This window comes from Panthera pardus, unplaced genomic scaffold (assembly GCF_024362965.1).
Source record: "Panthera pardus isolate Hobbes unplaced genomic scaffold, ASM2436296v1 HiC_scaffold_8, whole genome shotgun sequence".
NCBI lineage: Eukaryota > Metazoa > Chordata > Mammalia > Carnivora > Felidae > Panthera > Panthera pardus.
The window spans coordinates 20,590,199-20,603,030 of NW_026527013.1; the positions used below are offsets into that span (position 1 = coordinate 20,590,199).

The 12,832-nt window shown below is 39.5% G+C and overlaps 1 protein-coding gene across 2 annotated transcripts in view; it reads left to right on the top strand.

Moving 5' to 3' along the window:
- LOC109247876 (IQ domain-containing protein F5) overlaps positions 1–12,832 on the top strand; it is a 76,727-nt gene that overhangs the window by 8,053 nt on the left and 55,842 nt on the right. The window contains exon 2 of one of the 2 annotated variants that reach the window (XM_053897494.1): positions 11,961–12,034. The exons of the other annotated variant lie outside the window; for it this stretch is intronic. The gene's annotated coding sequence lies outside the window, so the exon portion shown is untranslated. The remainder of the gene's footprint in view (positions 1–11,960; positions 12,035–12,832) is intronic. 2 annotated transcript variants of the gene reach the window in all.

A 12,832-nucleotide genomic window follows, 5' to 3' on the forward strand; every position in this document is an offset into this window, starting at 1 on the left:
AGTTGGTTAAGTGTCCGACTTCGGCTCAGGTCATGGTCTCACAGTTCGTGGGTTCCAGCTCCGTGTCAGGCTTTATGATGACAGCTCAGACACTGGCGCCTGCTCTTGATTCGGTGTCTCCCTCTCTTCCCCCTCACCCCCCCCCTTACACTCTGTCTCTCTCTCAAAAGTAAACATTAAAAAAATTTAAAAAAACAAAGAAATACACCTGAGTTTTGTTTGTTTGTTGATTTTGCATCCTGAAACTTTACTGAAAGTGTTTAGGTCTAACAGGTTTTGTGTGTGTGTGTGTGTGTGTGTGTGTGTGTGTGTGTGCGCGCGTGTGTGTGTGTGTGTAATCTTTAGGGTTTTTAACATATGAGATCATGACATCTGCAAACAGATCATTTTACTTTTTTCTTTTGGATTTAGAGTTTTTAAAATTTTTCTTGCTTAATTGCTCTGAGTAAGACTTCTGGTACTATGTTGAATAGAAGAGATAAGAGTGGACACCCATTCCTTGCTCCAAATCTTAGAGAAAAAACTTTCACCTTTTCACCACTGAGTATGATTTCACCACTGAGTATGCTATTAACTTTGGGCTTTTCGTAAATGTCCTTTATTATGTTCCTTCTAAATAAGCGTCTTTTTTTTTTTTAATGTTTATTTATGTTTGAGAAAGAATGGAGGAGGGACAGAGAGAGAGAGAGATAGAGAAGCCCATGCAGGGCTTGAACTCATGAACCTGAGCGTAGGTTGCTTAACTGACTGAGCCGTCTGCGTACCCCTGACGTAAGTTCCTTCGATACCTAATTTGTTGAGAGTTGTGGTTTTGTTTCAATCACAAAAGGGTGTTGAGTTTTGTCAAATGTTCTTCTGCATCTTGAGATGATCATGTGATTTTTATCCTTCGTTCTGTTAATGTGGTATCTCACACTGATTCATTTGCGTTTGTTGGGATCTTTTTGTTTGTTTTGTTTTTTTATTTGAGAGAGAGAGAGAATGGGAGTGGAGGAGAGGGGCAGCAGAAAGAGAGAGTGTATCTTAAATAGGCTTCACAGCGGGGGGCCTGACATGGGGCTCGATCCCATGACCCTGGGATCATGACTTGAGCCAAAATCAAGTCACATGCTTAACCGATTGAGCCCCCAGGTCCCTGGGATCTTTGTATTCTAGGGATAAATCCTACTTGGTCACTTTGTATGATCCTTTTAATGAGCTAATAAATTTGGTTTGCTAGTATTTTCTTGAGGGATTTTGCATCTATATTCATCAAGAATATTGGCCTGAAGTTTTCTTTTCTTGTAGTGTTTTTGACTTTTGTATCAGGGTAGTATTGGCCTCATAAAATGAATTTGAAGTGTTCTCTCTTCTTCTAATTTGTAAGAGTTTGGGGACTGTTTTTAATTTTTCTTTAAATGTTTGGTAGAATTCACCCATGAAGCTATCTGGTCCTAGACTTTTATTTGTTGAGAGTGGGTTTTTTTTTTTCAAAATTTTATTTAAATTCTAGTTAGTTAACATACAGTGCAGTATTGGTTTTAAGAGTAGAATTCAGTGGTTCATCACTTACATACAACACCCGGGCTCATCAGAACAGGTGCCCTCCTTAATACCCATCACCCATGTATCCCATACCCCACCCATCTCTCTCCATCAGCCCTTAGTTTGTTCTCCATCCATAAGAGTCTCTTACAGTTTGTTTCCCTCTTTTTTGTCCCCCATTCTGTATGTTCATCTGTTTTGTTTCTTAAATTGCACATATGAGTGAAATCATATGGTATTGTTTTTCTCTGACTGACTTATTTCACTTAGCATAATACATTCTAGCTCCACCCACATCATCGCAAATGGCAAGATTTCATTCATTTTGATGGCTAATATTCGATTGCATATATGCCACTTATTCTTTATCCATTTATTAGTCAGTGGACATTTGGGCTCTTTCCATAGATCAGCTATTTTTGATAATGCTGCTACAAACATCAGGATCCATGTACACCTTTGAATCTGTATTTTTGTGTCCTTTGGGTAAATACCTAGTAGTGTAATTGCTAGATCTAAGATAGTTATATTTTTAACTTTTTGAGGAACCTCCATATTGTTTTCCAGAGTGGCTGCACCAGTTTGCATTCCTACCAACAGTGCAAGAGGGTTTCCCTTTCTCCACATCCTTGCCAACACTTGTTTCCTGTGTTGTTAATTTTAGCCATTCTGACAGGTGTGAGGTGGTATCTCATTGTGGTTTTTATTTGTATTTCCCTGATGATGAGTGATGTTGAGCATCTTTTCATGTGTCTGTTAGCCATCTGGATGTCTTCTTTGGAAAAATGTGTATTCATGTCTTCTGTTGTTGGGAGTGTTTTGATTGCAGCTTTAGCCTTCCTTTTTGTTATTGGTCTGTCCAGGCTTTCTGTTTGTTGATTCAGTCTTGATAGATGATGTGTTTCTAGGAATTTTTTGACTTCTGCTGCATTGCCCAGTTTGTTGGCATATAGTTTTTCATAATAGTCCCTTATGATTCTTTTTATTTCTGTAGCATCAATTGTAAAGTTTCCTTTTTTACTCACAATTTTATTTATTTGAATCTTCTCTCTTTTTCTTAGTCCATCAACCCTTAATTTTATCAATGTTTAAATTGTTTTTGTATTCTCTGTTTCATTTATTTCTGCTTTATTTTTTTCTTTCTACCGATTTGGGGTTTAGTTTGTTCTTTTTCTAGTTCTTTGCGGTATAAAGTTAGGTTGTTTGAAATCTCCTATTTTTATTTACTTATTTATTTTTATTTTTTAAGTAGGCTCCGTGCCCAGTGTGGGGCTTGAACTCACAACTGTGAGATCAAAAGTCAGATACTGTACCCACTGAGCCAGGCAGGGGCCCCTGAAATCTTCTATTTTAGATAGACATTTGTTGCTATAAATTTCCTTTGTACAACTGCTTTTGCTACATCTTACAAGTTTTGGTATAAGGTATTTTCACTTTTGTTTGTTTATGAATATATTTTCTAATTTCCTTTTCTATTTCTTCTTTGGCTCAACGGCTAAGAGTTTGTTGTTTAATTTCTATGTATTAGTGAATTTCCCCCTTTTCTTTCTGTTATTGATTTCTATTTTCATTGCATTGTGATTAGAAAAGATACTTGGAATGACTTCACTCTTCTTAAGTTTATTAAGATTTGTTTTGTGACCTAGCATATGATCTATCCTGGAGAAAAAAATGTGCCCTTGAGAAAAATGAATATGCTGCTGCTGTTGGGGGGAATGTTTTACATAGGCCTGTTAGAGCCATTTGGTCTATAGTGTTGTTCAATTCTGTTTCCTTATTGATTTTCTGTCTGGACGATTTATCCATTACTGAGAGTGGGGTATTAAAATCTCCTACTATTTTATTGTATTGGTGTGTATTTCTCCATTTATATCTGCTAGCATTGGCTGTGTATACTTAGGTGCTTTGATGTTGAGTGTACGCATATTTCAAGCTGTTATATATTCTTGTTGCATTGACCCTTTAATCATTATACAATAACCTTTGCTAGTCTCTTGGTTCCCATTTGCATGTAATATCTTCCTCTATCCCTTCATGTGTAGCCTATGTGTGTCCTTAAATCTAAGGTGACTTGTAGACAGCATGTTGTTTGTTGTTTTTTTTTTTTCTTATTTTTTTAAAGGATTTCCTTTTTTTTTAAATTAATTTGTTTATTTTGAGGGAGTTAGGGGCAGAGAGAGAGGGAGAGAGAGAATCCCAAGCAGGCTCTGCTCTGTCAGTGTGGAACCTGACACAAGGCTCAAACTCACTAACTGAACCTTAAGATAATGACCTGAGCCAAAATCAAGAGTTGGATGCTCAGCAATTAACCCACCCAGGTGCCCCAGCTTTGTTTTTAAATCCATTCACCCATGCTTCTTGGCCTTTTGGCTAAGATCAAGTGTAAATCCATTCATCCACGATATGTCTTTTGATTGGATTGTTTAGTCTATTTATATTTGAAGTAATTATTGATAGGTAAGGACTTACTCTTGCCATTTTGTTAATTGTTTTATGTCTTTTGGGTAGCTCTCTTATTCCTATCTTACTCTCTTGTCTTTATTGTGATTTGAAGGGATTTTTTTGTCGTGATATGCTTTGATTCTTTTCTCTTTATCTTTTGTGTACCTACTTTGGGTTATTTCCTTTGTGCTTACTGTGAGGTTTACATCAAACAATTTATAGGTATGTCAGTCTATTTTAAGCTGTAACAACTTAACTTTAATCATATATAAAAACTCTACATGTTATCCCCCCCACACACATGTTTTGTTATTGATGTCAGATTTTACCTTAAAAAAAAATTTTTTTTAATGTTTATTTTTGAGAGAGAGAGCGCGCATGCGCATGTGAGCAGGGAAGGGGCAGAGAGAGAGGGAGACACAGAATCTGAAGCAGGTTCCAGGCTCTGAGCTGTCAGCACAGAGCCCAACGCAGGGCTCAAACCCACAAACTGTGAGATCATGACCTGAGCCCAAGTCTGCCGCTTAACCGACTGAGCCACCCAGGTGCCCCAGATTTTACTTTTTTAAAAATTTGTGCTTTCATTAACAACTTTGCTTATAGTTATTCTTTAAAAAATTTTTTTTAAAAAATTTGTCCTTGAGAGAGAGACAGAGTGTGAGTGGGGGAGGTGCAGAGAGAGAGGGAGACACAGAATCTGAAGTAGGCTCCAGGCTCTGAGCTGCCAGCACAGAGCCTGATTCAGGGCTCGAACCCACGAACTGTGAGATCATGCCTTGAGCTGAAGTCAGACACCTAACTGACTGAGTCACCCAGGCGCCCGTTTATAGTTATTCTTAATACTTCTGTACTTTACTTTTTACACCAGTGTTAAAAGTGATTTACATTACCATTACATTACCATTACAGTATGACAGTATTCTGTATTTGTCTTTATACTTACCTTTACTAGTAAGATTTATACTTTCATATGCTTTCATGTTCCTGTTTAATGTCTTTTCATTTCAACTTAAAGAACTCTTGTTGGTACTTCTCATAAGGCATGTCTAATGGTGAAAAACTCCCTCAGATTTTGTTGGTCTGGGACAGTCTTTATTTTTACCTCATTCTTGAAGGACAGTTTTGCTGAATATAGTATTGCTGGTTGACATTTTTGTCCCCTTTCTGTTTGAGATCTTTCTCTTTTTTTTTTTTTTCATTTTTTAAATTGTTTTTATTTATTTTTGAGAGAGAGAGAGCACAAGTGGGGAAGGGCCATAGAGAAAAAGAGACACAGAATTTGAAGCAGGCCCCAGGCTCTGAGCTGTTAGCACAGAGTCCAATGCAACAGCCTGAGCCGAAATTGGACGCTTAACTGACTGAGTTACCCAGGCACCCCGAGATCTCTCTTTTTAAAATAGTAATAGTACAGGGGCGCCTGGGTGGCGCAGTCGGTTAAGCGTCCGACTTCAGCCAGGTCACGATCTCGCGGTCCGTGAGTTCGAGCCCCGCGTCAGGCTCTGGGCTGATGGCTCGGAGCCTGGAGCCTGTTTCCGATTCTGTGTCTCCCTCTCTCTCTGCCCCTCCCCCGTTCATGCTCTGTCTCTCTCTGTCCCAAAAATAAATAAAAAACGTTGAAAAAAAAAAAATTAAAAAAATAAAATAAAATAGTAATAGTACAGCCATTACAGCTCTTTTGTTTACTGTTTGCATGGAATCTGTCTTTCCATCCTTTTACTTTCTTTTTTTTTTTAATGCTTGTTTATTTTTGAGAGAGTCAGAGACACAGTGTGAGCGGGGGAGGGGCAGAGAGAAAGGGAGACAGAATCCAGAGCAGCCTTCAGGCTCTGAGTAAGCTGTCAGCACAGAGCCTGACGTAGGGCTTGAACTCACAAACTGTGAGATCATGACTTGAGCCGAAGTCAGACGCTTAACCAACTGAGCCACCCAAGCACCCCTCATCCTTTTACTTTCAACCTTTCTGTCTTTGAATCTAAAGTCTCTTAGGGGCTCTTTAAAAATATCCCACTCCCTTCTCATCTCCCTGATTTCTAATGAGAAATCCATTAATTTTACTAAGTCTCTTATGCATGATGAATTTTTCTTTGGCTAATGTTAAGATTCTCTTTTTGTCATTGGCCTTAGACAATTTAATTATAAAGTGCCTCAGTGTGGGTTTCTTTATGTTTATCCTTCTTGGAGTTCATTGAACTTTTAGGATATTTAGATTATTGTATTTTATTAAATGTGAGACGTTTTCAGGCACTGTGTCTTCACATATTCTGTCTGCCCCTTACTCTCTGTCCTCTTAATCTGGGATTCCCATTATGCATATTTTAGTACTTTTGATGGTGTCTCACTCTCCTAAGCTCTGTTCCCCTTTCTTCATTCTTCTTTTATTTATTCTCCTCAGACTGGATTGTCCTATCTTCAAGTTCACTGATTCTTTCTTCTGCCTGCTGAAATCTGCTGAAAACTACCTTTTAGTAGTTTTCATTTTGGTTACTGTACATTTCAACTCTAGATTTTCTATTTGGTTCCTTTTTATAATTTATTTTTCTTTATCAATATTCTCTATTTGTTCATACATTGTTGTCCCAGTTTCCTTTAACTCTTTGTCCCTGATATCCTGTAACTTTTTGAGAATATGTAGGACTGTTGATTTAGATTCTTTTTCTGGTAGACTCAATGTCTGTGCTTCCTCAGGGACAATTTCTGGTCATTTCTCCTGTGAATGTGTCATACTTTCCTGTTTCTTCACATGTTTTGTAACTTTTTGTTGAAAACTGGACATTTTGATTATAATGTGGCAACTCTGGAAGTCAGAATCTTCTCTCTTCCCAAGTTGTGTTTTTGTGGCTTGTTGTGGGCTATGGTTGTTTGGTTAGTGACTTTTCTAAATTATTAAGTCTGTGTTCTTTTTTAAATGTTTATGTATTTTTGGGAGAGAGAGTGTGTGTGTGTGCATGCATGTGTATGGAGTAGGGGCAAAGAGAGAAGAGGACAGAGGATCCAAAGTGGGCTCCATGCTGACAGCAGTGAACCCAACATGGGGCTTGAACCCATGAACCATATGATCATGACCTGAGCCAAAGTTGGATGCTCAACCGACTTAGCCACCCAAGCTCCCCAAGTCTATGTTCTTTTTAATGTGTGGTCTCTGAAGTCTGTCTTCCTTTACCTGTGTTCAGCTAGTGATTTATTGGAAAATTTCTTGAATTCCAAGAGAGAGAAGAAAAAAGAACTCTTCTACTTTTTGCAAGTTGATTCTGCACTGGGACACTCCCTCAACACTTAGCCAGGCCATTTAGCCTGGCCATCTGCCTTAGTCTTTGCTTCCAAACAGCTTAGGGATGAGACAGGGATGAAAGATTTAGGTCTTTGCAGGTGTCTTCTGAGCATAAGTCTTGCCCTGGTCATGAACATGGCTTTTTTAATTTCCCAGTACACATAGGCACTTTGAATGCCTTAATTTCTGAAGGGAACTACACCCAGATTTTCCCATGAGGCTTTTAGTACTCTGTTGCGTGCCTAATATATAATCTTTTCCCCCAAACAGCTGAGGTTGTTCATTTGCCTTACATTGTTCCAGGAACGCTTACTGCTTTTCCACCCCAAATGAGCTCTGAGATTGGCAAACCGAAGGCAGGTGCCTTGCATTAGTCCTTCAGGTAACACCCAGACAGATTAGACCAGCAAACATGATTCTATGGTCTGCTCTGCTCTGGAATCAGTAACCAGGTCCCACACTGGGATGGGCTGCCATCTGCAAGACAGCCCTCATTCTGAAGAGGAGGGATGGGACAATGGCAAGTAAAAATTCCACAAAGTCTTCCTACTGTTTTTAAATTGCCTTTTTCTTTAATCAGCATTCATTTGGTTGCTGTAAACTTTTGACTGTTTTGTAGAGTTCTGACAAAGTTGGTTTTGATAGTTTTTGTTTGACTTTTTGATGTTTCTATGGAGGAATGGGCCTAGGAGCCATCCACTGTGTCATTTTCATGGATATCACTACATTCCTTTTTTTTTGTTTCCTAGAAACTTTATTTTTTATTTTTTACATTTAGGACTTAGATCATACTAGTTGACCACAAATGGGTGAGACTCTCTCCAGATTCTATTTTGTTTCATTGATCTATTTATCTTAATAAACACCACATTGTCTTAATTACTGTAGCTTTCTAGTAAAGCTTGAGGTCAGGTGAGGTAAGCTCTTCAATTTTATTTGATTTTTTTCAAGACTGTCTTGGCTGTTCTAGGTCCTTTGCTTTTCAACATAGGTTTTAGAATCAGCCTTTTAAGTTGCACAAAAACAATCTTCTGGAATTTTGTTTGGGATTGTATTGAATATATAGATCAATTTGTGGGAAACTGTAATCTTAGCAATATTGTCACTCAATTCATGAATATGGCATATTTTTTCATTTATTTCAGTCTTCTTTAATTTCTCTCAGCAATGTTGTGTAGTTTTCAGCATGGAAATCTTCTATTTATGTTTCTTAGGCATTTGATTTTTTTTTGATGCTATTGGAAATGCTTATTTAAGTTTAATTTCATTTTCCAGTTTTTTGTTAGTTATAATTTACTTTTTTACTGTGGTAAAATATACATGACATAAAATTTGCCCTTTTAACTATTTTTAAGAGAATGTTTCTATGGAATTAAATACATTCATGCTGTTATGTAACCATCACCACCATCCATCTTTTTCATCTTCTCCACATGACTCTGTATCCATTAAACATTAATTTCCCATTTGCTCCTCCCCCTCCCCCTGGCAAACACCATTCTACTTTCTGTCTCTATGAATTTGGCTACTCTTGAAGTTTCATATAAGAGGAATCATAATAGTATTTGTTTTTTGTGACTGGCTTATTTCATTTAGCATTATGTCCTCAGGATTCATTCATATTATAAATATGTTGATGTTTCCTTCTTTTTGAGGGCAGAATAACATTCCATATGTGCTAATTTTGTTTATGCATTCATCTATCAATGGACACTTGGGTTGCTTCCACCTTTTGGTTATTGTGAATATGTTGCTATAACCATGGGCGTACTATCTGTTGAATTTCTCCTTTCACTTCTTTTGGGTGTATACCCAGAACTGGACTTGCTGGGTCATATGGTAATTCCATTTTTAATATTTTGAGAATTGCCATACAATTTTCTACAATAGCTGTACCGTTTTGCATTCCTACCAGCAGTGCACAAACTTTTCAATTTCTCCACATCCTTGCCAACACTTGCTATTTTGGGTTTTTTTGTTTGTTGGTTTTTTTCAGAAAAGCCTTCATATCCTAATGGATACAAAGTGATATCTTATCATGGTTTTGGTTTGCATTTCCCTAATGATTAGTGATGCTGCACATCTTTTCATGTGCTTGTTGGCCATTTATATATCTTCTTTGGACAATTGATTTTTGTATATTGACATTATATCCCATGACTGTACTAAACTCACATATTCAAGTAGGTGTTCAAGTAGATACTTAATGACTTTCTATGTACACAATCAAGCTGTTTACAAATGCAGACAGCTTTAGTACTTTTGTTCTAGTCATTATGCCTTTTATTTTTTATATTAACAGCCTTTCATTTTAAAGCAGTTTTAGGTTTATGGAAAAATTGAGCAGAAAATAGAAGTCCCATGGGCTCCCTGCTCCTCATCCTGCTGCACACAGTTTAGCTTATTATTAACATCTTGTATTAGCGTGGTACATTTATTACAATTGACAAACCAGTATTGCTGCATTATTATTAACTAAAGCCCATGGTTTACATCAGAGCTCACTTTGTGTTTTGTAGTTCTCTGGTTTTTGACAAATACATAATTTCATGTATCTGCATTTATAGTATACAGAATAAAATGCTCCTATGGTTTCACCTGTTCATCCCTCATTCCCTCCACCAGACACCTGCCAACCATTTACTGTCTCCATAGTTTGCCTTTTCCAGGATGTCATATAGTTGGAATCATGCAATATGTTACCTTTTCAGATTTAAGTTCAAAATTCCTCCATGTCTTTCTGTGGCTTGACAGCTTGTTTCTTTTTATCACTAAATATTCCATTGTGGTATGGATGTACCGCAGTAAGTTTATCAGTTACCCATTGGAAAGTCTTCTTGGTTGCCTTCAACTTTTGACAATTGTGAATACAACTGCTGTAAACATTCATATGCAGATTTTTGTGTAGACATAAGTGTTCAACTCACTTGAGTAAATACAAAGAAGCTGAATTGCTGGATCATATAGGGAGCCTATGTTTGGTTCTGTATTAAACCATCAAACTGTCCTCCAGAGTGGCTGTGCCATTTAGCATTCCCACCAGCATTGAATAAGCATTCCTGTTGCTCCACATCTTAGCCAGCATTTGGTGTTGTCAGTGTTTTGGATTTTTGACTTCCTCATAGATGTGTAGGGTTATTTCATTATTGTTTTAATTTTCAATTCTTTAATAATGTATGTCGAATATCTTTTCATATGCTAGTTTGCCATCCGTACCTCTTTTCTGGTGAAGTGCCTGCTTGGTCTTTTCTTCATTTTTAATGAGTTGTTCATTTTCTTATTATTAAGTTTTCAGGGTTATTTGTACATTTTAGATAACAAATCTATATCAACTGTCTTTTGCAAACATTTTCTTCCAGTTTGTGGTTTCTTTTCTCATAACCACTGTCTTTTGCAGAACAGAAGCTTTTATTTTAATGAGGTCCAGCTTATCAATTCTTTCACGGCTCTCGGAGTATTATACTTCTGTGATCCATTTTGAGTTAATTTTGTAAAAAGTGTAAGGTCTGTGTCTAGCTTCACCTTTTTTGCATGTGGATGTTGTTTTTTAACATCATTCATTGAAAAAAACCTTTCCATTGGATTGTCTTTGCTCCATTTTCAAAGTTCAGTTGACTATATTTGTGTGAGTCTATTTCTGGGCTCTCTCTTCTGTTCCATTGATCTATTCTTTCAACAATACTGCACTATCTTAATTACTGTATCTGTACTGCAAATCTTGTAATTGCACAGCGCCATCTCATTTTGGGTTTGCCATGTGGGACAGAGAGAAGCAGAAGACAAGGCAGGATGGAGGCCCTGAATGGTGGAATCAGAACTGAAATTGGAGATGTATCAGGTGAGGGGCTTGAGAGCATGGGGTGAGCATCCTGGGAGCAAGAATGAAATGCCACCTGGGAATCCTTTTTCAGAGCTGCAAGGGACCAGTAGGAGATGGGCCCTTACTTGCTGAACTATCTTCTTAGGGGCCTAGTATGCTGGGCCAGTCTGAAGGTCAGTATATTTGCCTAGGGCAATATCTCTTGGGGACACAATGTCACTTGGGGAAAGAGCAAGAATGGAGATACAAAGTCCCCCAGAGTGTGCTCAGGACCACTCCTGCCCCAAGGCTGCAAGCGTCTCCCCCTCCCCCACCCATCCCTACTTCTAGTGTTTCGGTGTATTCTCAGGGAGAGTTCCTTCTCCAGCTCAATTCTCAATGATGATGGGGAAGAGAAGGGAAGTTCTGTGATGTTCTGTGAGGGTTTGAGAGGTTTGACTCGGAAAGCCCCACCTACAGCCTCACCTCTGCTGAGGAGCTCTGGGTGTCTCCACCAATCCAGGCCGACTCTAGCCACAGACCTGGCTGCTAAAGGAGATCCTCTCTGTGGAATCCCATCCTATGTCTCATTGATTTCTTCTGCCTCAGGCTGTCTGTTGCCCAACACCCACAGGTCCAGACACCTCCGGTTCTCAAGACCCCCGGCCATTAGAGGGACACCCAAGGTGGTAGTTTAGACCTTGGATGAAGCTTGGCCTTCTTGGGCTGGTCCCTGAGTCTCCATTGCTCACACAGGAATGGTGCCATATTCCTGGGGTCCTGTCTCTGGGGATAAGAGGCCCCACATATTTTCCCCCCAACAGCCTCTCCCCATCCCAGCCCCAGCTACCTGTGTTTTCTTGCTTCCAAGAATTTTCCACCAAAGGAGCTCTCCCTCTGAATCCCTGTTTTACTTTGCATTCTTAGCTCATCGCAGAGTGGAAAGCCTTAATTACCTTGAGCCTGGCGAGCAGTTTGGACTTCTGCATCACCATCCCCAGGTAGGACCACATGGGCCTAGTGGGCTATATTACCTGAGCTGGGAAAGGCTTAACTCAGCGGTTTTCAAATCATGGTTGCACATTGAATTCCAATGTCCAGGCCTCTCCACGGACCAGTAAAAGTAGGATCTCTGGATATGCCCAGGCATTGGTATGTTTTGTGTCCTAGGGGATTCCAATGAAACATAGGTTGAGAATCAGAGATGTAAAGCCTTGCCAGCCTGGGTTTTAACCATCTCTCGCTGCAGGGGTGGTGCCTACAGGGAAAGTCATGCAGAATTCTGCCATATTCAGCATGCAGACCTAGCGAGTCTCCTGCCTCTCACGCCAGCGAGGCGGGCAGATGAGAGCTGTGTCCAGAGCTCCTGGAGGGGTTCCTTTGGAAGAGCAAGCTATGGCTGCATCACTGCCACCTGCAGCTACTGGAGGCAATGGGTGTCAGACTGATCCCTGAATCCCCGTCTCTGCCATAGCTGTTCTGGAAACACCCTCCTGTGAGCCCCACACGCATGCACGCACACCCCTGAGGAGAGGGGAAGCCCTACCCAGATGCAAGGCCCCTGAGGACCTCTGATTTCTGTACACTTCCTCCCACCCCTCAGGCAAGGCCACCCATTGCAGACACCTGGGGAGGGTCATGAGCCTCAGGCTTCTGGGAGGCAGGTTCAGAGACAAATATCTGAGGGACCTTGAGCATCCAGGCAGAGGCTGTGAGAGATAGAGACAGAGGGCTGAGCCTGGGTGCTGAGAGTTAGCAAGAAATTCAGCCAGCACAGGCCATCAGCTCCTGAGACAGGC